The sequence below is a fragment of the Clarias gariepinus genome, chromosome 18 (genome assembly GCF_024256425.1).
Source record: "Clarias gariepinus isolate MV-2021 ecotype Netherlands chromosome 18, CGAR_prim_01v2, whole genome shotgun sequence".
NCBI classification, from domain to species: Eukaryota; Metazoa; Chordata; class Actinopteri; order Siluriformes; family Clariidae; genus Clarias; species Clarias gariepinus.
Window position 1 is genome coordinate 17,120,411 of NC_071117.1, and position 26,081 is coordinate 17,146,491.

Genomic DNA, 26,081 nt, shown 5'->3' on the forward strand with positions numbered 1-26,081 from the left:
TCATTACTGTTCTTAAAATTCTACAAACAATGCCCCATAATGACAACATGAAAAAGGTTTGTTTGAAGTCTTTGCATCTTTGATTAAACATTTAAAACAAAAAAAGTAATATGTACAAAAGTATTCATAGCTTTTGCTATGACATTTAAATTGAAGCTCTGATGCATCCTGTTTCCACTGATCATCCTTGACATGTTTCTACACCTCAAATGGAGTCCAGCTGTGGTAAATTTGTCTGAATGAACATTACTTGGACAGACAAACACCTGCCTAAATAATGTCCAAGGCCAAATGGATTATGAGGGATGGGGGAGCAGGGCCTTAGTCAGGGAGGTGACAAAGAACCCCATGGTCACTCTAAAGCAGCTACAGTGTTTCTCTGTGGAGAGGGGAGAACCTTGCAGAAAAACAACCTTCTCTGCAGTACTTCACAAATCAGGCCTGCATGGAAAGTAGAGTGGCCAGGCCGAAGCCACTCACTAGTAAAAGGCACATGACAGGCGTCTGAAGTTTGCAAAAAAGCCCTGGAAGGATTCTTAGAATTTTGGTTGAAGCACCTTGGGCACTAATTACAGTATTTTTGAGTATAATGCTACAAGATGTTCTTCTCTCTCCACAAAGAAACACTGGAGCTCTTTCAGACTAACCATTGGGTTCTTGGTCACCTCCCTGACTAAGGCCCTTCTACCCTGTTTGGGCAGGCAGCTCGGTCTAGGAAGAGTCCTGGTGGTTCCAAACTTTTTCCATTTATGGATGATGGAGGCCATTGTGCTTATTTGGACCTTTAATGCTGCAGAAATTTTTCTGTACCCTTCCCCAGACCTGTGCCTTGATCTTGTCTCAAAAGGTCTACAAACAATTCCTTGGATTTGGTGCTCTGACATGCACTGTTAACCATGGGACCTTTTATAGACAGGTGTGTGTCTTTTAAAATAAAGTTCAATCAAGCAGATTTACCACTGGTGGACTCCAATCAAGCTGTAGATACATCTTAAGGATGATCAGTAGAAAGAGGATGCACTTGAGCTCAATTTTGATGCCAAAGGCTGTACATGTAATTTTTTTCTGTTTTTTAGTTTTTTATAAATTTTTTAATATTTCAAACAAACTACTTTCATGTTGTCATTATGGGGTATTGTTTGTAAGGCTGTAACATACAGTAGCAAAATGTGAAAAAAGTGAAGGGCTGTAAATACTTTCCAGATGCACTGTACATGTTGAATTCTACTGTACATTTGGTATAGTTTGGTTTATCAGGATGTTTTAGTGAAATTGCTCTTGTTTGCATGTTTCTGACAATGATTTTGATATTGGTCCATCTCCTCTACAAAACATTTAAATAAACTGTTCTGCCTCTGACTTAAAAGCCACTTCCAAAAATTCCAAAAGAATTTAGTAGAATGACCACTTCATGGTCGTCTTCTTCTTCCAGCTTGATGGCACTCAGCCTGCAGGCAGGAAACTGAACAAGTCTGACAGAGCTACCCTTTCCTTCCCACCTTCCACACTGACCTGGTGTCTTCTGGCTCTTCAGCTGCTGCCTAAATTGATTACCCATAGTTTATGTATAGGTCAATGTGTAGGGGTCCCTTCACAGTCTTTCACTTGCTGCTTGTCCAAATTAAGGCAAGTGAGGGAACAGAACAGCACTATTTGTAGGGTAGATAGAGAATGCATCATCTGAGATGAATATAATGGCAGCCTTTTCAGGTGCATTTGTTTGAGTGGCATTAATATAAAGTATATAGTACAGACAGTGTATGGACACATTATATAATTAACATGAGTAGGAACGACTTGACAGGGAACAAGCTAATGCTTGGTCTTGAGTGGGCATAGGATGGATACGCAAATCTAGGCTGGAACCAATGAAGCTGTGTTCATGACAATCATTTACTATTCAGAAAATAGGAAAACTAAAGAAGATTCAGACATATCTCCAACTGGACATGGGTACCAGTTACAAAAATAAGGGACTACATGGCTTAATTTTTTTTTTATATAAATAAGTAAATTAATTAATTGTGAAAAAATTATATGTTGTCTTATAGAAAAAAAAAATAACTAGGCAATATTTAATGGTTATAAAACCTTTAGTATGACTGTAGCACTACCCCATGGACCACCACCCCATTTTGTTTCCTATTGTGCGTGTATAGTTAGATCAGCATTTTCCAGGATGTTGGCTGGGACGATGTGGACTTTTACAATGGACTGCAAGACGTCCAGATATTACTCCATGTGATTTATTCCTGTGGGTCTACACAAAGGAGTAGGTGTACAGGACAAAGCCTCACACAATGGAGGACTTCGGGAGGTTCTCAGCAATATCCCAAATGACTTCCTTCAAAAGAGTTCCATCCATATGGAATACTAACTTTTTGTATGTAATGTTTTTAATTCATATATTTATATAGTGTTTGTACGCCCCCTCTAATTCAATGTTTTTTGGTTTGTGATTTGTTGTTTACATATGAGAACAATCCAGGATATTTCAAAACTATTAAACAGTTTGGCAATTAAAATGGTGCATATGGCGATTCCAGTACTGTAAGTAACAACAACAACAACAACAACAACAACAAGAGTCAATTGTTATTTTAAGATCATGAATAGAAGATTCATCTCAATATTAACTGTTCAAAAGAGATTATTGAATATTTTGGATGCCTTCAGCAATGTTTTACAATGTAGAAAGGAATAAAAAATAAGGAAGGTCCATTGAACTTCCAAACTCCCAATCTGATCAAGTGTCCATGGAATGCCCCAGACAAACAAGTCTGATCAATGGAGGTCACACCTTGCAACTTACAGCACCCGAAAGATCCTCCACTAAAATCCTTGTCCACAGCTCACCTCCAGAGTGGAATCATGCCCCGAGTGAGCTCGCTGTGGTGTCATGCGCAAGGGACATGTGTGGTTTTTACTGTTAATGTTAATTACATTTCTTGAGTATCATCATAGGAATTTTAAGATATACAAGATGTTTTAAAGCAACCCTACTGTACATCTTTTCCTTTTCTAAAGTTGTACTTTTGGCATTATGTCTGAAACCGTTTGGTGTGTAATTTCGAACACAGGTGGATAAATAATTCAGCCGGGCTGCAATATTCATGAGGGAGGTTATTACGTATAGACACGGCACCAGAGGCTAAACAGGAATCACTGTCTCACCAACTTGCTGTCAGGGAACTTTCCAAATACAAACTCTCTCTCTCTCTCTCTCTCTCTCTCTCTCTCTCTCTCTGTGTCTTGGTCATGTTCTTCATCATTAACACCATCTCCTTCTCTTTTAGTCTGCAATCTGAAAGGTCTCCTTTCCCTATCTGAGGGCATTAATGAGGGTCATAACCCTTGCTTGAATGCATGCAAAAATAGACTTTTCCTCTCTCTCTCTCTCTCTCTCTCTCTCTCTCTCTCTCTCTTTCTCTCATCCCTTTGCTTTCATGAATTATTTATCTCTGTGTTTGATCTGAGACTAGACTAGAGTGTTAGTTATATAGAGCACCAAAAAGAATTTAAGTAGCGGGATAATGTTTAGGCGAGTTCGTAAGAGTGTAATATAATTGTGCGATTCACCCGGACTCATTTTCCTAAGTGAAACTTTTATTCATGTTTTATGGAAGCATTTTTTTTTTCTTTTGGAAGTAATAAATATGTCATGCAGTGATTGTGACAAATTACAGTCATGCGCAGACGCACACCTACACACTGTCTTCTGCATGTGACTGAAAAAAAAAGAAATGTGACCGAGCACAAGCCTGGGCCGTTTCACAATGCACACATTGTTAATTCAGCAAGAAATTATGGCACACCCTCAGAGGCGCATATCTCAGCTTGTATGTGTGTCTGTCTGCTCGCCTACCATTTTTTTTTTTTTTTTTCCTCCCACAAGATAGTAGTTAGCATTTAGAAGAATTAAGCACCGTCAGTTCGCCCTGACATTCTAGGAAAGTCTTTAAATCTCAATGTCACTGTGATTCGTCTCTGTCCGGCAGCCGAGCTGGAGAAAGATAGATGCGTTCAATAAACATAGTCTTGAGAAATCTGTGGGAAATGATTACGAGTGATAAATGATAGACTGGTCTTGTTTTTTTTTTGTTTTTGTTTTTTTCTTACTGGTACCATGCTCCATTTGACACCATTATGCCTATGATGTCTGAAATGCACACCGAAAGAAGAAGTAGTTGTGACTGTCACATAATTATAGACTGCTGAAGTAACAGAGCATGGAACAAACCATGCAGAATACACAGCACACTGGTGCCTCTCCTATTTTAGGCCTTGAACCTAAAACCACAAAACAGTGTTTAAAAATAATTTGAGATAACCGCAGAGATCTGATAAGCCTCGACTGCTTCGTGATTGGGTACAATTTTAAATATTTCATGTGATCATAAAAAGTTCGAAAAGAACTGCACTTGGCTCTTGTTGCACACATTTGCTTTTATTGATGGGTTAAAAATGATCTGTATGGTAAAGCTTCCCTAGCTGAAAACTGCTTTGCATTGTTGTTTCTGTTTAAACAAAAAGACAGATTTAAAAGACATCAGGAATCAAGAATATACTGGGATATGATGCGCTTTTAAAGCCTTAAAAACGTACTTTGTACAGTATGTGCTGAGCTTTTCCTCGCTTTAACTCCTTAATTGATGCCTTGCATGGACACCCAGATGCTCGCTCACGCTGAGGCAGACATTCACAGTTTAGTCATCCTCTCTCAACCTTAATGACCTTTTTACACTCCCTGTAATGTTATTAATATATATTTGATCAGCTAGATGTTTAAGATATTTTTTACAACCCAATACAAAATCTCTGTCGAGTATGTAGACATAACAGTTGAGCTGTGCTGAGCATGAGAAGGTGAAGAACTGTGTGCATTGGTATTCAGAACAGAGTTCATTGAAATCAAGGGCATGTTTCAGGTATGTGATTTGTCTTGTAAGAGGGAATTACATGTAGGTGGTTTGGATAGATGCCTTTTAATTCCCCCTTAATGGTTTGCAATACATATCTAGAATTTAGAGTTCATTTCCGCTAATAAAACTACTGCGCCTCAGTGAGGCTTGTCTGCCTCCTTGTTCAGGTGTAATTTTTCCAGTTTGGGCCACAAATTTTTTTATGTGATTTAGGTCAGGGCTCTGACTGTAAAGCCATTTAAATACTTTCACTTCATTGTCTTGAGACAGTTCATTAAGCTTTGAAGGCGACCATTGTCCAAATCCAGTTGCGACAAGGCTTCTTGGGGTATTTAAGTTTACATTTGGGCTTTAAAGTGTTCATCATTGAATAGATCCAATGGTTACATCTGGTTACAAACACTGTTGGAATTTTTTTTTTTTTTTGGATTAACCCAAATATTGAAGAAACAGAGGTCTTTCATTATTATTTAAGGATGGCTGGAGATTCAGACATCTAGAAGAAGTTAATTCCACCACCTACTGTAGATGCCAGAAAAGAAAATAGTCTACTGTAGATACTGGGACCAGCCAAGAAGTGCTGGAGAATCGATGGGAACGCTGTGCGTGGTGTTGTCTGTCTTGATACTTCAATGTTCAGCACGACACCTGTTGCCATATAATGACATCCATTTTTTAAAGTTTACCCCAAAATATGATTCTACCAACACCACACAAGCAGTGGGCATGTTGTTCCTCAGGTTAATCATCCAACCCCTTTTTCCCCATGCATATCATTGAGCACTATGGCTAAACTAATTTTCTCACCAAAGGTGGGGGTCCCACAAAAATCACCTGGTGATCACCTGCTGGAATTTTTGAGAAGTGGCTTGTCCCTTTCTTAGGGACTTTCAGGCCATGGTGATGTAAGACTAATGGTGGACGCATGGCGGATTTTGGTACTTGACGCGTCCAACTCTTTCACCAGCTCCTTTGTTATTGTCTTGGGCATCAGTTCAAGTTTTCTGAATAAAGAAAGACTTATTTCTGAACAATGCAGTTTTTGTGTAATTCTTGCTCACAAATATTTGCACAGATGCTCATAGTCCCTTCAGTTGTGTAAAAATTGTTCCCGAGGAGCACATTAAATTTTTTTCTTTGTGGTTTGTACGTTTTCAATGGCTAAAGCACAGAAAAAGAGCTGAACCTAAGGGATGGCCTTTAAATACAGCCAATTGCATGTTGGAATGTTGCACGTTTAACTCCTAACTATGACAACTGGCCATTTAAATGTTTCTAAAAGACAGAGCAAAAATGAAGATGCTGGTGAAGCAAAATAATAATAAATGGTGCTTGTGGAATATTGTTTTATTAAAGCAATATCACACTCGAGGTTGTGCTGTCGTGCTCAATATGAACATGGCTGTGATACCTTCAGCACTCAGACAGCACCCGCTTTGATGACCACATCAAAGCCGTGCTGATAACGAGCACAGAACACCATCTCGTGTGATATTGCTTAAGTATACTTCTTATCCAGGCTTATCCCTGGTGAGGTGTCAACCCATTGCAGGGCACAAGCAGCCCGCTAACTCACTCACACACCCATTCTTTACAAACTGGAAGATTTGGAAATGCTAGTGAGCCTACACTACATAACTTGTTTGTACTCAGAGGAAACCCACCAAGCATGAGGAAAACATTCAAACTCCATGCGCACAAGCCGGAAGCAAGATTCACACCCAAGCCTTGGATATAAAAGATGATGGTGCTAAACACTAAGCCACCATGCCACCAGAAAGACATTCAGAATGAATAAATGTTATTATCCTTAATAATGTGTGTAAATGTTGACCAGGGGTCCTACCATGGTTGTAAAAATGGGAATAAATACAGTGGTCACCTCAGTGGTCCTGAGTTGAACTACAGAGGTTTCTAGATAGATGGATGAAGTGAGATTATCCAAAAAAATGTACTGTAAGAATCCCTCTACAAGGGACTACAAGAAAAGTATTATTTGTTTTACTGTACCATCCTGTTTATAATCACTCTACAACATACATGTATTACAATAACCAGTATCAGTAAATTACTCTATTAATAAGCTTACTGTAAAAAAGTATTATACAAACACTATAGCAACAGTATAGCACTATATCTGAGTTGCCGGAATATTTCTGTATCACAGCAGAGGAAAAAAGTCACAGCTAATGCATCTCTAAAATATTGAAATAAAAATGTCTCTCTGCCAGCAGGCAATTTCTACCACTATACTGTAAGTGATCTGTGGGTAAATCTATGAAATCTGATTGTATATCATTAAGTCCTGCATTGTGCCCACTTCATAAAGGGTTCTTAAAAGTAAGAATTGGATATCGCACCAGTCTGCTTTACCACACCCCTAATAATATTATATAAATTCCATGGCACCTCACAGTTACTCTGTAGATGGTACCTATGCCAATTGTTAAAATGATACCGAAAAAAAAAGAAACAAACACACACACACACACACACACACACACACACACACACACACACACACACATCTCTGGTTTTTATGCATACCCTGCAATTATAATAATAGAGCCTGGTGTCTTATTTGGTGGCTGCACTTTTCTTAAGGACTGAATGTTATATGGCACTTTAATAATTATATGGAACTATGAACTTCACTTATTTAAAATGCTTGGTCAGCATACTCATTAAACTATGAGCTTATGTTCTTTAGAGAAGGGCACAATGAACCAAAATGTGGACACTATTTATTAAACCAGGTCCAGAAACAAACATGGAAAAAACACACAAAAAAAACAATATGGCGTTTATCCAAAATGCAACACCTTAGAAATAAACAGGCTTATAAATAATGTCGGCGGCACTGTGGCGTAGTGGTTAGCATGGCCGCCTTGCACCTCCAGGGTCCGGGTTCGATTTCCGCCTCTGGTCTTTGTGCATGTTCTCCCCCTGCTTGGTGGGTTTCCTCTGTGTACTCCGGTTTCCTCCCACAGTCCAAAGACATGCAAATGTCCCAAATTGCCCATAGTGTGTGAATGACCACTGTCCTAAACTGGGAAAAATGAAGAAAAAAATTAAAATAATGTTCTTTCTGAACAAAATAAGTCTTATTTTTACAATAAGGGTTACAAGGATTAAAATAAGTAAATTATTGACATGAAATAAGGTTGTATTTTATTAAGAAAACTGATCAGCATCGGTTGGTCTTTTACCTTTTCCTATAAAAGCATTTTTTTCTCATACAAATTTGCACCAGAGCTTTAGCGCTGCCAAACAAATATGCGTGGCCAACAGTGTGCCAGCACTGTGCTATAGTGAATCTTGATTGATTTGAAATCTATTCTTAGCTGGCATTTAACGTGAATGATTTTCAGCATGAGCTCCCTCTCCCCGCGCCGTCCCCTAATGTGCAATGCCGGACAGGACCTGCACAGGATCGGGATCGAACTTTTACCTTACACGACCCGAGAGGCCATATTTCCGCCTCAATCAGTTTCTCTCCGCTGCTTCCTGAAATGAAGAAAAAGGAAGAGCAAGTGGCCATAAAAGCCTTGATGTTAGGATTTTCTAAAACAAAGTCACTCATGTCTCATCTTTGCTTATGGGTGAGGGAATGAAGAGTTTGATGCACCACTAAAAACACAATGACCTCTTTGGGAAATGAACCATGTGGCAGAGCAGATGATGGCGGATGCATGCAGAATTATGATGGAAATGGGAGTGTTGCTTGAAACGCATGCTTTAAGTAAAAGTTAAATGTTTCATCCAAAACAGGGTTAATTGTCTAACAATGAATACAAGCGAGTTAGTGATTTATTATCATTTTATCACCCATTATTACTAACCATGATCATTTTCACACTGCATTTCAATATTTTACAGCTCAAGTCTGATCAAACATTAAGCTTTACCCTAAACATAGAACTTTAGCACATGACCTTAGTATTTATAATGGGCATAAAACATGGTAGACTGGTTGATTTCTAAGATTGATGTTCCTAAGATTTAGTCTATCCTATATAACCTTTTTTTTTTTTTATAAATAAAAGAAAGGTTTTATCTGTGCATTGGCCAGAACTTACTCTTTAAATAACATTTTTATATTTTATGCATTGGAGAACCCAAAACCAGTCTGGAAAAGATTTATATGTCTACGTCTGTCGTCACATCATAACGCAAAACTAGCTGGACAGAATTTAATGAAACCTCGACTTTGTTAACCCCACACCATAAATGTAATCAAAATGTAAAGTGGAAGTAATAAGCAGTTTTGTGCCAAATTACATCACTGCAGCCATTGGACAAGATTTTTTGAACAAGTATAGTTCTTTTAACCTCGAGGTGGGTGTGCCTATACGCGTCACTCAACAGAACAATCAATGCAATAGATCACCGTAAATTTATAGAGTATGCAGACGACACATAAACTACCGTAATGCATACCGTAAAGAGCCTAAATCCTTATGAAACACAAACGATCGCGCAAGACAACATGGCTCAATCCAAAAAATGGCAAATAGACTATGAAAACTGCACCTTTAAAGGTGAACGGACAAATCAATGTATGTTTATTCCTGCTGCGGGAAGTTTAAAACCAGTTTGTCTTATTCATCCAGAAACTGTGGCGCTAAAAAAATAAATAATCTATTTAAGACAGGGAGTGCATTTGGGTGTATGATACTCAAAATTATATATATATTTTTAATTAATAAGTCTAAATTAAGAGAATTCTGCCGTACAGAAAGTCAGGCAGAGATGTCCATACTGTAGGCTTCAAACTAAAGAAATTATATCACTGATTACATTAACGCTGATCAGCTTATTTTTAGTTTTAACCTTTTAAATGTTTTTATTTTTTATTTCTCCTTATACGTCAACAACGGGTTTTCTTTATGAAGCAAAATGAAAAGAAATAAGTTGGCTCTTATCCTCTATATTCTAGCATAAATCACTGATGATCACAAGACCCATGGGGTGAAACATCAATGCGGCATGAGAACAAGCTAATTGTGGCTAGTTTTTTCAATCCTAACATTCCAAATAGTGCCCTACGGCGCTGCATGGAGAAGCAATTGGAAATCAGTATGAGGTTTTTTTTTAGACATGTTGACTGGAGGAGAAGCAAAGCAAAGTGGGCTGAAATAGCACAAAGCAGCATGCGCAAATCTGTGGTTCATGTGCAGGCAGAATCATGCCGCTCTCATGTTCTTCACAAAGTCGGAGTTGACTTGGTTGCTGGGGAACCGTCTGAGCCTACATCAAACTGATGCAGAATTAAGATATTCCTTTTATAAAAAAAAAAAAATCTGAAAAAAAAAAGGTTTATTATAATGTAGCATCCCATAACAAGTAATAAGAGAAAGCCTAGAACATGGGGTCATATCTGTATTACAGATCATGTGAATCCTCTTAAATGACAAAAGTAAGATTTAGCACATTGAAATGTGTTAATGGAAAATTTATGCCATTTGCTGATGGTGTGCATATCCCTATAATTGTGATAACAGTGCTATTCATGATCCACTGTCCATTTACTCTGTATGAAATCCCATCATGGTCATTTATTCTTTATATAGGTCAGCCTGAGGATGTGATTTACGATTGCGCCTGGCTAAACTTCTTATACGTCCAACTTTTATGCTTCCATTAAGGAGATCTATTAGAGTTATTGATGGACTTTGTCCAATTCATCATTTATGCCAGATTTTAAAACCCTTTCACTCTCTTCCACACCTGTAGATATGAGATTCTATTTACTCAGTGGCCCTTGTTTTGACATTCAAGGCTAGAGTTCGAGAATAAATTTTTATTCTCATCATACAACATCCTGTTTTTTTAAAGAAAAATAATAATCTATTAATTAATTTATTTGTAAGTATTTATTTGTGAAAAATGTAAAAAAAAAAAAAAACATAGACTCAATCATTTACAAATAACCATGGACTGTCAAGTCTCACTTAACCTGTACTTAATCCAGCCTCAGATTGCTCTTTTTAGTTATCATGAGTGAAACCAGATGTGTTCTACTTTTGTAACTTACTACATCTTCCTGAGTGTCATCTTACATCAAAAAGATGTTTCTGCATACAGAACTGTTGCTTATTGTTATTATTATTATTATTATTATTATTTGTAATTGGTCTTTAAATCTCAAATTATTTTCTACCATGTTTACTAGAGATTTTATAAAAAAAATTATTTCATCTTCACAGTTGCAGTTTCACTCATAATGAACACAAATAAATACATTTTTTTTTTTTTTCTGTTTTCCCCCCAGTGAAGAATGATTATATAACACATCTTTCATAGACTAAGATCTAGAATCCATAGAATTTGCAGAATGAGTTTAATTTATTCAGGTTTAAAAAAATCAACACAGGATCAAAATTACACATACAGCACATCTAATATTTTTTTAAATTTCCTTTTCACTTTCTGATTTCTGATTGGATATTTGACTGGAAATTATAATGGTCAATTAAATTTGTTCGGTTTCCTGGCACAGACCTGACTTTTAAGTATGGCTCACAGAGTTTTAATGGGTTGCCGGTCTAAAAGCTAAATGTAACCAGCTGTATCAATTTCACAACCAGCTTTGATGTCTGTTTTGGGTTCATGGGACATAAGAACATTCCAAATTGTCCAAGTTTCAACCAACTAGCTGATTGAGATTATATTAAGAATTCTGAGGTGGTCCTTTTTATTTATTATTCCATTCACTCTGGTTCCTGTGTTGTACAGTAACAGACAATCTGAACCAATTACCAATTAGGTCTTCTTCCTGGCCATGGCAAGGTGTCTATAACTTGTGTACAATTATTTGATCTTGGAATCTGCAGTTGTTTAAAAAAAGAGACATTCCTCTGTGAGTTGTGTAAATTTAGCATTCCTTTTTTTTTTCTCAGCTTTCCACTGAGCTCAATGGACTTTCCCCACTGTACTGTGGTTTGTTCAATTCAATGAATGCTGTCAAACAACCGCTTTTTATGTTGGCACAGACAAGCTACCAGCTGTAGTCAATCATCATCACAAACAGGAAAGAAAGTCCTTGTGCTTAGTAAGTTAAAAGTCTTTTTGGAACTTCCAGCATCACTGAATTAATAATCTAAGTGGATGAATGTATATTTTTGGCAATGTATGTATAATTCTGACCCTGTGCTGATATCTGAAAACCCAAAATAAATGAAACACTTTGTTCCAAATTCTTGGCATTCTCTCACTAACTCACTCATTCTCTATACTGCTTATCCTGAACAGGGTCACATGGGGCCTGGAACCTATCCCAGAGGACTTGGGACACAAGGCGCGGTATACCCTGGACAGAGTGCCAATCCATCACAGGGCACAAGCACTAACTCATACACTACAGGCAATTTGGAAAAGCCAATAAGCCTACTCTGCATGTTGTTGGACTGTGGGTGGACTAGTGTCCCTGGAGGAAATCCGTCAAGTCCAAGGAGGACATGCAGACTTGCATTCTTTGTTCTATTATAGACATACTGTATGTTGTAATCATTCTTCCCCAGATAAAATGACTGTACATTATATTATATATTAATTATTTACCTACATTTTCTATAGCTGTTAAAACAAAGGCTTACAAGAGTTTTTTTTTTCTTCACTGAAACTGTAAATGATATTTATTTCATATTTAAAATTTTTTTTTATGCAAACTTAAAATAAAGATGCATAAAATAAAATGGTCTTCATGTGTTTTTTTTTCTTCTTTATTTGAACACAAGGCGCATGGTGGCGTAGTGGTTAGCACTGACACCTTGCATCTTCAGGGTCCAGGTTCAATTCCCAGCCGGATTTAATTTTTTAAGTTTGCATGTTTTCTCTGTGCTTGGTGGGTTTCCTCTGGGTGTTTCGGTTTCCTTCCACAGTCCAAATAGGTTACGTTAATTGGCATCCCAAATAGCCCTTAATCTATGAATGAGTGTGTGTATGTGTCTGTGCCCTGCGATAGATTGGCACCCTGTCCAGGGTGTACTCCGCCTTGTGCCCTAAGTCTCCTGGGATAGGCTCCGGGCCGCCCATGACCCTAAATACAAGATTAAGCTGTATATATTATGAGTGAATGAGTACAAGGCTACATTATGATATAATGGACAGCATATTGTAAGGAAAGTATTAAGCTAAAGTTAATGAAGTTAGTTTGCACGTTGCAGTTGTCACCTTGCAATCATAGTCATTGTGCGTTATTGTGTATTGCACATCTTATCTTTTAAAATATTTATTGTGGTTAATTTTGCACAATATTTATTCATTACAAGAAATATAAGCCCTGAAATAAAATTGTGTCTTTTTTCCCTACTGCCCTCTTCCCTATTTCACTCTCAGCAGATTTCTCATTCTTCTTTTATGTTTTATCCTAACATTCTTACTGACACTATTGACAATTAGCCTGTTGATGAAAAGATTCCCAACAAAGAAATGGTCTGTAGGGAACTCACACCATGTCTTCAGTGAGATCTAAAGCATTCAGTCCTTTGTTTAATACTCATTCGCAACACCAGGCTGCCTCCTTTCTACCTCATGTGCTCAGGCAATGTGACTACTCAATTTTCCTTTAGATTGATCCTTATAAACTGCAACCTATCAACCAATAAGCTGGTTTTTGTAAGGACATTTTGTTAAGGTTGAATTATACTGTATTTCAGTAAAAAGAAATCTTACTTAAGCATAACTGACCGTTGAAAATGTTTTTTTTTTCCCCTATTTTCTGTCAGAGCGCATCATCAGTCTTTTACAAGATGATAAATGCCAAGTTCAACTTCAATCCATCACCACTTCTGTTAGTCCTGAGATGAGCATAGATCCTAAAAGTACTGCCCATCTGAAATATGCAGAATGTGGGAACAACCTAATGAGATCTGACAACTATCATAAATGTAACACATCTACTTGATTTAAAAAAGAGACACCGGAGTGATGGTCCTTGAGGATTGTACAGTACATAATCGATCTGCTAGTATCTACTTTTGGACAGATACATCATCCACCATCAAATACGCTCATCAAGTTCTGAGAAATCATCAACTCTATGAAACAACAACTGATGATGGAAACCTGCATTTAACTGCAAAATACACAACTCCATTAACCTAATACATGGGGAATCTGTTCTCTTTGTAAAAAAATACACACAACACAAGTGACCATATCGTAGCTATCTAGCACACATTAGTCTGCTGCATCACTTCGATTGTCCTCGCAGTTGCATCCATCACTGTGTAGAGCAACTAAACACACCATGCTGAGTCATGTTCGCTACATCTAAAGCATCTTTTATATCCAGTTAGTTAACGTTAGCACAGTCACATGGCCTCATGGAGCTCAGATACTGCAGCTAGCTCGTTAAAAGTAAGATGGTTCATTTTTTTCTCAGAGAGTGCTCAGTTATTTTGAAAGCCACACCTATGTTTGCAATCACATTTTTATTCTTACCACACTGAAAAATTGCATCTTCGCAAAATACAGTGCTGTGCAAAATTTGAGCCACCTATATTTCTCTTCCAACGAGCCAGACTTGCTTGTATTTTTTTAAATGTAGTATTGAGGTATTGTTCTCCAGGCTTTTTGAAGGACTTTTTTTGTCTCTTATTTTCAGGAAGTTTGCGTCTCTCATTTTTCAGTGTAGTCCCTGTACCTGACCAGTTTCAGAGGAAAGTTTTTAGTTTGTTATGCCGCACACATTTCGAGCACCCAAGGACAATTTACATAGAGGATGCTCTAGCTCATTGTGTTAAAATTAAAGCCTGGTACTGAGAGATGGCGAGTCGAGGCAGATGGCGGTGATGGAGAAGGGGCATATGGTGTGATCAGTTTGGTCAGGTACACTGGAGCAATGCTATGTAACGCTCTAAAGGTAAAAAAAAGATTTTTCAAATGAGCACAATGAGATACCGGGAGCCGATGGAGCTGGATTAACAGAGGTTGCAATGTTTTTGATTGCATAATAAAAAAAAAAACATCGATCAGAGCCTCAATGCTTGCCTGAAAGAGACAACGAGGCAGCCTTGCTATGTTACGCAGGTACAAAAAAGGCTGAGCAAGAGATACGGTTTATGTGCACATTAAAAGACTGGTCGCTATCTCAAATTATGCCAAAACTCGTAACTTGGGTAGTACAGGGCAAGATACAGCCATCACTGCTGTGTTTAATGGAGTAATTACCTATCTTAGACAACACTGATTTAGAACCTACAACCAGCATCTTTAACTTATTAGCATTTAATTTGAGATAGCTATTTGACATTTAGGTGCTGGTGTCCTAACGAAGCACTGTGGGAGAGGATCTAAGAGCTTATAAAAGGTAGGTATCGTCAGTATGTTGGTGAAAACAGACACCATAATGTCGGAAAATATTTACAAAAGGTAACAGATAAGTAAAAAAACAGAAGTGGACCCAGGACAGAGCCCTGAGGCACTCCCCTGGTGGTATCAGAGGTGTCACACTGATAACCATATATTTGAATAGATTAAGGCCTGCTGGTAAGATAAGAGGTAACCCATTGATGTAATGTGCTTGGTACACTAATGTCAAGAAGGTGTTCTAAATGAATTGAATGGGATATCATATCGAAAGCAGCACTAAAGTACAAAAAAATATGAACAGAGAGCAAAACAGAGTCAGCACACAAAAGGTCATTGGTTATTCTGTCATTAGACATTAGACACTGTTCTTCACTTTGAGGATCAAAAACATTAAGAACAAAAGATACCTTTGTAGTTGATAAATCACAGCGACACAGGGTTTGTGATGTAACTGGCGTAGAATCCAACTGCCCATAAATTGCTGCAATTTAAGAGTAAAAAAAAAAAACTCCATGAAAGATGTACAGTATTCATCTAAAGGAGATTATGGTATTTAGTTGACTACATAACCTATTTACAGTGGAGAACAGAGTGCCTTTTTCTTTACTGAGTATGTAGGCACACGATGATGTTTTAGCAGAAGTAACAGCATTTTTATATTGTTTTAAATGTATTTGTCTTTATGAATAGTGAGGCCTTTTTTATACACTCACTTCATTCACTGACCCATGGTTTTAGGTTTGCAGAGTTCAGCTGTAAGCCATGGAACTGTGTGTACGTTAAATGCTGCGATGCTGTCAAGCCCAGTAGACAGGCAGTAGCTGTAAAAATTAACCAGGTCTTCAGGATGCATGAGGAGGAAGATTTGATAAGGTAGTAGCTAATTCAGAGAACACCTTTGGATCAACATGCCTTATGTCACGATAAGTGATCACCCGCTGTGCCTGAAGTTTTGTAAGCATCAGTGAGATGGAAAATAGCACAAGCTATAAATCATTCAAGCAAGGAAAAAAAAAAAAAAAAACACTGTCATGAACCAGTGAGAAACAGGTGCAGATGATGACAGATGATTAGTATACTGAGATGCTGAATAGTTGGAACAGACGAGAGGGGAAATGAGGTTGTTACATAAACAATCTTTTTTCTTTTATCTTGTATCTTTAGACACTTGTCACAGTAAAACATTTTTTTCCATTTGTTTAATTTAATTTTCATAATTTAATTTAATTTGAAAAAAGGAGGAAGGCTCAAGACCTCATGGTACTGTATATCTTGCATACTGTACTGTATATGCAAATTTAACAAATACTTCTCTTTATTGAATCATTTTTAAACAAAAACAAGATTAAGCACTTTCGTTTAATTAAGTAAATTTAATTTAATTGTCTTGTTCTATTCATCAGAAAAGCATTTTTTTAATGAAAAAAGCTAACTTGCCTACCAAGAGAATGTCAATTTTAAGCATAAAATGCTTTTTTTTTTCTTAACCAACAAATCATCTTCTGCAAATAGCTTGAAACAGATTTTTTTCTTTTGAGGGTAAAAATGTTTGTACTATCCAAATGCCTTATAAGACACACTTCAGGAAATTATAACATTTATTTTTTTTAGTTGAAAGTTGTTTAATTTGTTTTACTTCTCTATATTCTATAAAACACTGACTAACATTGACTATCTCATTAGAATGACATCTGTCTAGGGGTGGAATAGATTAGGCGGCAAGTAAACAGTCAGTTCTCAAAGTTGATGTGTTGGAAACAGGAACAATGGGCAAGCCAATGGATCTGAGCAACTCGAACAAAGGCCAAACTGTGAAAGATAGAAAGCTGGGTCAGAGCATCTCCAAAATGGCAGGCCCTGTGGGTTGTTTCTAGTATGCAGTGGTTAGTGACTATCAAATCTGGTACAAGGACAAGACTACTGCTTACTGCATACTGGGTCAGGGGTTCCCAAGGCTTACTAATGAGCATGGAGAATAAAAGTTACTGTAGCTTATCTGATCTGTTACCACAGAGAAGCTACTGTAGCACAAATTGCTGAAAAGGTGCATGCTGGCCATGATAGACAGCAGCCAGGACACACATTGCAGGTCTGAGAATTCATGCAGACCCCCTGTGTACTGCTGAAAGCACCTCCAGTAGACATGTGAGCATCAAAACTGGTCCGTTTAATGCTATGGCTGATCGGTGTAGTTTTGTCCCTTTGTAATTGGTTGAAAGGTAAACTGATGATACAGAATCAGTGACTAATTCTATATAATTAAAAAGAATTCTTTGGTGCTGGCTTTGAGATAAATATTACAATTTAGCCATTTAAATATGTTTTCATTCGAATTAGCCTTTAAGTCAAAAGACACATGCAAAATACTGTATACATTATTCATACATCAGCTATTTTAGCCACGGCCCATCTGTTTATAATGGCTCCCCTGGGAAAAAAACCCTTTCCCAAAGCCCGTCACGACTTGACAAAATATGAACTCATTCCGGTATCTGAATGAGTGCTAATTGTCAGATTTGTTAGGGCATCAGCATTATTTTAAAAAGGTGCTGGTCTAAAAAGAGGGGAGAGAGGATGAGGGCTATAGCAAACCATAATAGGCTTTTCTTCTAGATTGCTACTTTACTGCCAGGGTGTCTGGCACAAAGAGTAAGAGCGAGGTTTGAGTAAGTGAGATGCAAAGATAAACATTAATACTTGGAAGAGGGATAGACTAGAGTGCAGTGGCTGAGCTGTGCAATGGAAGCAAATGTCAAGGAAATAAAAGATAGGATTAGCTGCTGAAGGGGGGAGGAAGTGAGTAAATTGCAGTTGTCATGCACTTGTTTATATAAAATGTTTTATGGAAAGTAAAAGTAAAACACTACTGAGAAATAAGTTTATTAATAGCTTTGACCGTGAAACTACTAGGATTGAACAACTGTCTCATCAAGGCAGACAGAATTATTTGAGAAAAAACATCTCTCTCTCACACACACACACACACACACACACACACACACACACACACACACACACACACACACACACACAGTTTAATTAATTCAGTGTTTATAACAGCCATGACTGGATTTGACATGTGCCTTTTTGTGTCACTGCTGATAAAATGGAAATCAAATCATGCTCTGTGTAATCACATACTCACCTCTGATAGTCTGGGATAAAAAGAAATCAGCTTTAGGTTTTCTATGGCATGTATGCAAGTCTTAGATTTGTTTCCTTCTTTTTCTTATGGTGTAAAATGTATCTGGTCTATTGCAAATCAAGAAGGATCTAATGAAGATCCAGAAGATAATCATATTCAGAATTTGGTACAGTTTTACAGTTGAGCCTTTGAAGATGAACAGGACAATCAGAAATTCCCAAATACACAAAATACATGATTTATTTTTGATTTGTCGTTGGTCATTATTTAGTATAAGATGCTAAATATGAAGGTGAGTCAAAATTATTCACAATCTGGCTGTAATGTAAAGATTTGCTTTCATTTTCCTAAGCAATAAAGTACAATTTGTTCCAATCAATTTGTATTAGAAATATGGACTTTGTTTCCATCTGTTAATGCCTAGTTACTGTTCACCCACTCTTGAATTTATTTTAAATAACTCTTAGAAAAATCAAATACATAATTTTCCACATAATCTCCTTGCTTTTCAATACCTTTTTGTCCATAGAGTATGTTAACAAGCTTTCATACCCCCTCTGTTTTAAGCTGAGCCACTGGATGTCCTGAGTGACAGGGGTCTCTTTCAATTTCATTCGCAAACTATACTGTACCTACCTTTTTCGGTTTGACTGAATCGTCATCATGTTTTTTCATTTAGTATTTTGTATATGGATATGAAGTTGTGTTTTCTGATTTGTTACAGTATATTTTTTTCGGTATTATCTTGTTTTCAGTTTATTTTTTTTGTTTTTAAGTTTATTTTGTTTTCAGTTTGTTATTTTATTTTATGAATTTGTTATTTTGTTTTCGGTTTTGTTATTTTGCTTTGCACTTCTCGATCACTGTAGAGGATGCTTTAAAACCTTAAAACCAAGTTTTGTCTACATTGACAGCAAAAGTGTGAGGATGTGCATCGACATGCAACATTAGATGGCCTTTGATAACATTTGTGTTTAATCCAGAGTTTAGACTTCAGTTTTTTTAATAAGTATCTCACTTTAATGAGCACTGTTGGTGTTTAAATCTTCTTTCCTGATAATGTTGAAATACTGGCCCTTTAGAATCCCAGAAAACTGTAAGCATCAATTTTCCAGCTTATTGACTTTTGACCTTTTTCTTGGTCGGCAATTAAGGATGTTTCCGTTCCACACTCTGCAGTTTACTCTCTGGCTCGTAATGATGAATCCATTTCTTAACACCAGAAATTTTTAGCTTATCATGTATTTATCTTATTTATCACCAACAGCCAAAAATCCAACCTAAGACAACGCTGTGGCCAAAAGTCTGTAGACACCTGACCATCACACTCGTATGTCGTTTCTTAACTTGTTACCACACAATTAAAAGCTAACATTTTTAGAATGTCTTTGTATGCTTCAGCATTAAGATTTCTTTGTAGCATTAAGATTTATCTGTGCATGAAATGAGGTCTATAAAGGCATGGTTTGCCAAGATTGAAATGGAAGAACTCAGGTGGCCTGCACAGGGCACTGACTTCTATCCAACTGAACACTTTCGGGATGAATTGGAATGCAGACTGCAGCGGACTTTCCAAAATGTAGCATAACATCTTTGCTGAAGAGTGGAGGCTGTTATAGCAGCAAAAAAGAAACAAGCTTCAGGAAACTAACAACTGAAAGGCATAATAGTGAGAATTTCCAACAGGGATCGTTCTATAAGTTGGTAGATGTTCCATTTGCATGCTTTAAATGTAAAAAAAAAAAAAGTGGAACCGGTTTAAAAAAGCTATAATGCCTGGTTATAAATAAAGTTGCAGTTTTAGAAGGGCATGCATCAAGCACAGAAAACAACTAAGGTGATTGCTGTTATTATTGGAAAAATGTTAGGAACAGTCCAATGCGCCGGGAAACCAAAGTTTTATTGCAAGAAAAATAGCATTTATGTATACTGTAATGTGTAATGAGAAATCACAGGACTGGGCTTAAACACTCGTGTGACCAATTAAAAAACATCAGTCAGTGAGGCTAATTGGAAAAAAAAAAAAAAAACTTCAGTCTCTTAAAGAGCACAAAGATTTTAGACTGTAGAAATAAAAATATTTCTGGTGGTTTAATGAGTACAGATCGACACTATTCCAGATGTTCACATGTTCCACATGTTAGGTGCATAGTGGCTACTGTACAAGCCTCTGGAGGCAGTGCATGATGAAATGAATAAAAAATTAAGTCAGATGATGACCTAAATGTATTGAATGACCAGATTATCACATCAATGGATATATATTTTTTTCCTCTGATATCACGGGCATATACAGTATAACCGAAGTTGTAAAACTGTGTTATTTGGAGCATAAGGAATCATTTTTACACATAGTGTACCCTGGACGACCCATTGTGCGCCGTAATCAAAGTTAAAATTGGTCAAATGAAATATTAATGTGTGTGACTTTTATTTTGGCCAGCAGTATACTTTATTCAGGAATGCCCTTTGGCAAACTGAAACTATCCAAAAACAAACTTGAGCAACTCTTTTTGAGTGATGTATGCGTGAAGTAACATTGTGTACAGTTCTGCTTGAGTGGTGTAGCAGTGTGGGAGTCTGGGACAGAGAGCAGTCAATCAACCAGGCTACAACTGCAAGGTTTGCAGCTCTGTCTGCTAAATATATATATATATATATATATATATATATATACTGTATACCAGTTGTTTTTTAAAATAACATTTTTATTACCAAAGTAAGGCATAGAAGTAGGTATTGGTTAAGCTTTAATTTGTCATACAGTGGAATGTTGTTGTTCATAGCTTAGGGGTTAGGGTCAGACCCTGTGGGTCAGCCCTGATACGGTGCCTCTGGATCAGGCAGGGTTAAGAGACCCCATTGACAGCCTGGTGAAGCTGGCAACATAAGTGCTGACCTTCTGATAAGTAACCCAGAGCTTTACCTGCTGAGATACCACTGCCTCATTGACTTTATTCATATGAAATCAAAAACAATCCCATCAAATTTTCCATTCTTATATAAAACCATTAAACCTTAGTATCATAGTGTATACCAATACACATATGGTGATAAACGTATTGCATCGTTTCGTCCAGATTCCTACAGGAACCAGGAGAAAAAACACGTATGCCAGCTTCAGCAGCCAATACATATTCCAATAGGCTATATATCCTTATGCAATATAATATGTACAGCATCTGAAGTCACTGTGTAAATTATCACTACTAATTAATAGACCTGAGTAACTCATGCAGATAAGAAAATGAACACCAAGTACTTACAGTATTCTTTTCACATAGTCCAGCCACTGTGTTTACCCAAGATCCTAATAAACCCCTGGCAAGCGTAAGAGATCAGCAGAGCTTTCTTTTTTAATAAGCGAAGAAAGATGCCAATTATGGCCCCTTTGCTCCACTCTTAACTCCCTGACCTCCCACTTTAAATTGGACCCTTTCCACCAACCTCTCATTGGGCTGATTTCTCCTTGACAAGATGAACAGAGTTCCCTCCGTTCCTATTTTATAAACGATTCCAGGATGTTTCAGCGACAGTTGTAGAATTTTTAATCGTGCAGTTGAGCTGCTTATTCACTACCCAACAAGACCCCTGATGGAGCGGTAGGCTTTTATTTTGCTTCAGCATAAATGATGCATATTTTTGCATGAGCGATGAATTGTAATTTGTAACTGCAATATAATATGCAACTGCATGTATCATAGTTTAATTTTTAAGTATACAGTACAGTAGTGGTATTTTTTTTAAATAATAGAAAAAACATGCATGTGATATTGTGTCAGCTTTAATTTTACTTTTACAGTATGTAAGAAATGAAAAAGCATTAAAAAAGGTTATAAGTAATAAAAATAATGTGAAGATACAGTACTACTCATTAGGAAAGTGTTGATTCAAGCAACAGTTTGGTTTGGAACTACAATGAGTAGGTCTAAACTGTGGATTTTAAGGTGGATTATGAGATTACAGTAATTAAGTGTAAGGAAAACACAATGCAGAACAGGGGGTTTGTAAAGAATTTCCTAATTGGATTGGAACAAAATCGCACATACAGTAAATAGTACAAGAATTATAATGTATATCCAAATTCATACTCATGCTGTTGACATGCACTCGTCTTTTATTCAGAAGAATTTACAGAACTCACATTGCAAATTTAACACATGACCATTTCCCTGGGGTTCTGCAGATGTCTAGATTTCGATTTCGCTGGCTTTTCCACTTGTCTGGGCAGCCTGAGGCTGTAATGTGGCTGACGGAGGCCACTTGAACGTCAGGTGTGCCCACCATTAGTGCTGTCACAGCAAAATCTCCCACGCCACTCAGCGTCATTATACAAGCTGCACTTTCTCACTCCCTCTTTTTTTTTTTTTTTAACATACCCACTATCTTCCTGTCTCTTTCTATGTTGTCTCGACCAGACACTCTACTCCTCATGCACTCTCTCGGCATCTCACTCTGTCTCTTTCTATTCTGTCTGACTCTCATATTCAACCCTCCACTCTCCCTTCTCACCGCAGGCCTGATGTTATTTCACCTAATGCTAAATTTTTTTTTAATCAATCATAAAACCGGAAGGCGTTGCACCTAACTGAAAGTCTTTTCAGGTTCGTTCGAGGATAAAGTCCTCTTGGTTTGTAGCTAAACATTTACAGCCTAATTGTTAAGCCAATAGATGCTCAGATGTGCTCAGGGGAATTGCAAAGTACCACAGTGCTAAAGATTTGCCTCGAGGCAAATATGTGACTCGAGTAACTAAGGCCGATACAAGTTGTTCGGATAAAAAAAAAGTAAAACACAACAAACACCTGAACAAATGGCATACTGTCTTCGGCACAATAACATCATTGATTAGAGGACGTTGCTCCTAATAGTAATGGAATATTTAGAAAAGAAGGGGTCAATCCCTGGTTTAAATGACGTATTGGGGATGAATAGAGGGACTTTAATTTGATTTAATGAACCATAATTACACTGCATAAAGCAGTAGATTGTAAGATAAGTCTACTGGTGATCTGCCCAATTTTATACACTGTATAATTAAACATTTTCTAATGTACATAATTCTATCATTTTTTTCCCTCTTTGGCATATCCCCCCGCTTTCCTTATTGTAGATTTTTTCTTTTTCTGCAGGTCCTATTGTAAATTGACTCTTTTGCCGGTGGCTCAGTGGTAGGTTTCTCGCCTGCCCTGCAAAAGGCCCGGGTTCAAGTTCCATCCAATTCCCAAATTCCAGGCACTGGATTCAGTGCAGGTCCCAAGCCCAAATAAAATAGTAAGTTTGCTTCAGGAAGGGCATCCGCCGTAAACGTGTGTCAAGTACCAAGGATCGGATGCTCTGTTGTGGCAACCCATCGATAGGAGCGGCCGAAAGATTAACAACTAAATTGACTCTTCTGCACCTTCACCACATTTGTCTTGTCGTGGCCCTAGTTGTCTTGTCAGTGTCAATCAAAGCTACCGACTAGCAGTGCTTGGCTGTTTAATGTAGCGGATTGGTAAGATTAGTGACTCAGTTTGCTCACCAATAAGAGCTCATTTTTTCAGCTTACATATTTTTTAAGCATAAAGTACTGTATACAGTATGTGATATTGGGACATCCAAATGTTTACTTGCTTACTCAGATTCCACAGAGAACTCTTACTCTTACTACAGCAATCAGCCATAATACTCACACTCCAAAACATCGACATTGATTAACAATTATATACCAGTAAACTGGTGGCAGGATCATGGGCACCCAAAACTCATGTGGGGAGCACAGGCTAGCCAGTCTGGCTATAAAACAACAACAACAACAACAAACAGGCAGAATAAAAAATATAGCTTATTTAAAAAATATGCTGAAGAACATAAATTCTGACAACAGTAGAAAAGCACCAAAACACCCAGTGCACCACAGTGTGCTGTGCACTGGGCCAAAAGAGTCCAAGGCCACTGATCCAACCTCCCAAAATAATCAAGCACCCATTCGGACAAACAAGTGTGAACCACAGAGACCCCACCCCACAACCCACAGCACCCAAGGATCCGCTGCCAAGATCCTGATGACAGACACCAGAGCACATCCCAGAGACCCTGCGGAGTCATGCCCCAAAGAGACCACATTGGAAACCTACACAACTTTTGTCATACTGTTCTAAGTTGTAAAGGTACAGTATGGTTAATCATTGTATTTTCTGATGTAATTTTACTTTTCATTTAAAAATGTATATATAATCAGCAGTTTGATCACTGTGTGTCCCTGCATTAATATGACTAACTCTGATGGGTCTGCATTTAATTAAGGAGGTTTATTTCCATTTATATCGATAAATGCCTGGCTCCCTGGGACACTGACTGCATGCTTCAACAAACAGTAGTGAATCATATCCTCCCTGTCCTACAGATTCACTCACACAGAAAGGAGTTAAACACATTTCACATCATTCATGCTCACAAACAGCTTGAATGTCGAAAAGACGTTTCCATACAATATAAGCATATACTGTAGAATATACTGTAGGCACTGTGCTAAAAGAGTAAAAATGTTCCCTGCAAAAAGAAAGGCTTGCATACTTATGCCAGGTGTAACTTAAAGCATTGTTTGCAAAGGACACTTGCCAATGCACATGAAAAAAAATGTAATCAAAAGAGGCAACCAAACCTCTTCCAAGAAACCAAACACTGTTATTGTGTTTCGTAGTCTAGCATTAATCTTGCAACAATATAGACAAGATAATTTCATAATTAGTGATAATTTCATTATGGTCGTAATTTGTCTGGAAAGTTTTTTGAAAACTTCTTTTTTTAAGTTAATAACAGCCTAAAAAAAAAGAAAAAAAGTTCTCAATCCTGAAGGCCCTCCAGTGGGAAACATTTTAAATGAGTACCCTTAAGTCATTCAGAATGAGATGTCACTATAGATATATTAATGTGCATTAATAAAATTCCATTTTAGAGACAGCCAGCACTTGCCTAACCATGCCGTTACAAAAACTTAATATAAACCTTCCTGCAATTAGATTTGAAAATTCAGCAACACTGTGGCTTTCAGTTAAATGGGTTAAATCTCAGTTGCCCTTGTTTGAAAGTAGTTCTTTAACAAGTATATTTTGGGTTCATAACCAGAAAACTGAAAGACTGATATTGATAAAATCTGGAGTCTTTAGACAGACTGGACTAGTCTAAGGCCAATTTAAGAAGTGCTTGAAGCATGAATTTATTTTTTTTTTGTAGCTGAGGATTAATATAACTATATAAATATTGTATATTTATAGAAATATGTATATATACTTTGAGTTAAAATATAAATTATTCTCGGTCCATTCTCACTTTTTCTCACTTTTCCCATCACTGCTTCCTCCACCAACTGTGAAAACAGCTCTTTTTATACTGATATATTAAAGGCAACCAGGTGTAAACGTTCTGTGATAGGCCTTGGCCCACAAATCAAATCAATATGTAAAATGATGGGTTAGATGGCTGTCTGGAGGGAAGCAAAAGCAGAATAGCATCCCGTCAGGAAAGTGCAAATGAAATAAAAACTGGTGGTGGTGATGTGTTCAGACATAACCAGGAAAACAATGCATGGATGAGTGCATAAGAGATGAGTGGCATCCTTGAGTCAAGGCCAGACAGAATATCTGTATACTTCCTGTTGGAAGTAAGCCCGCAGAAATAGGTTGTGTGCTTTAATAGTCCTTGCAGGTCCGTTT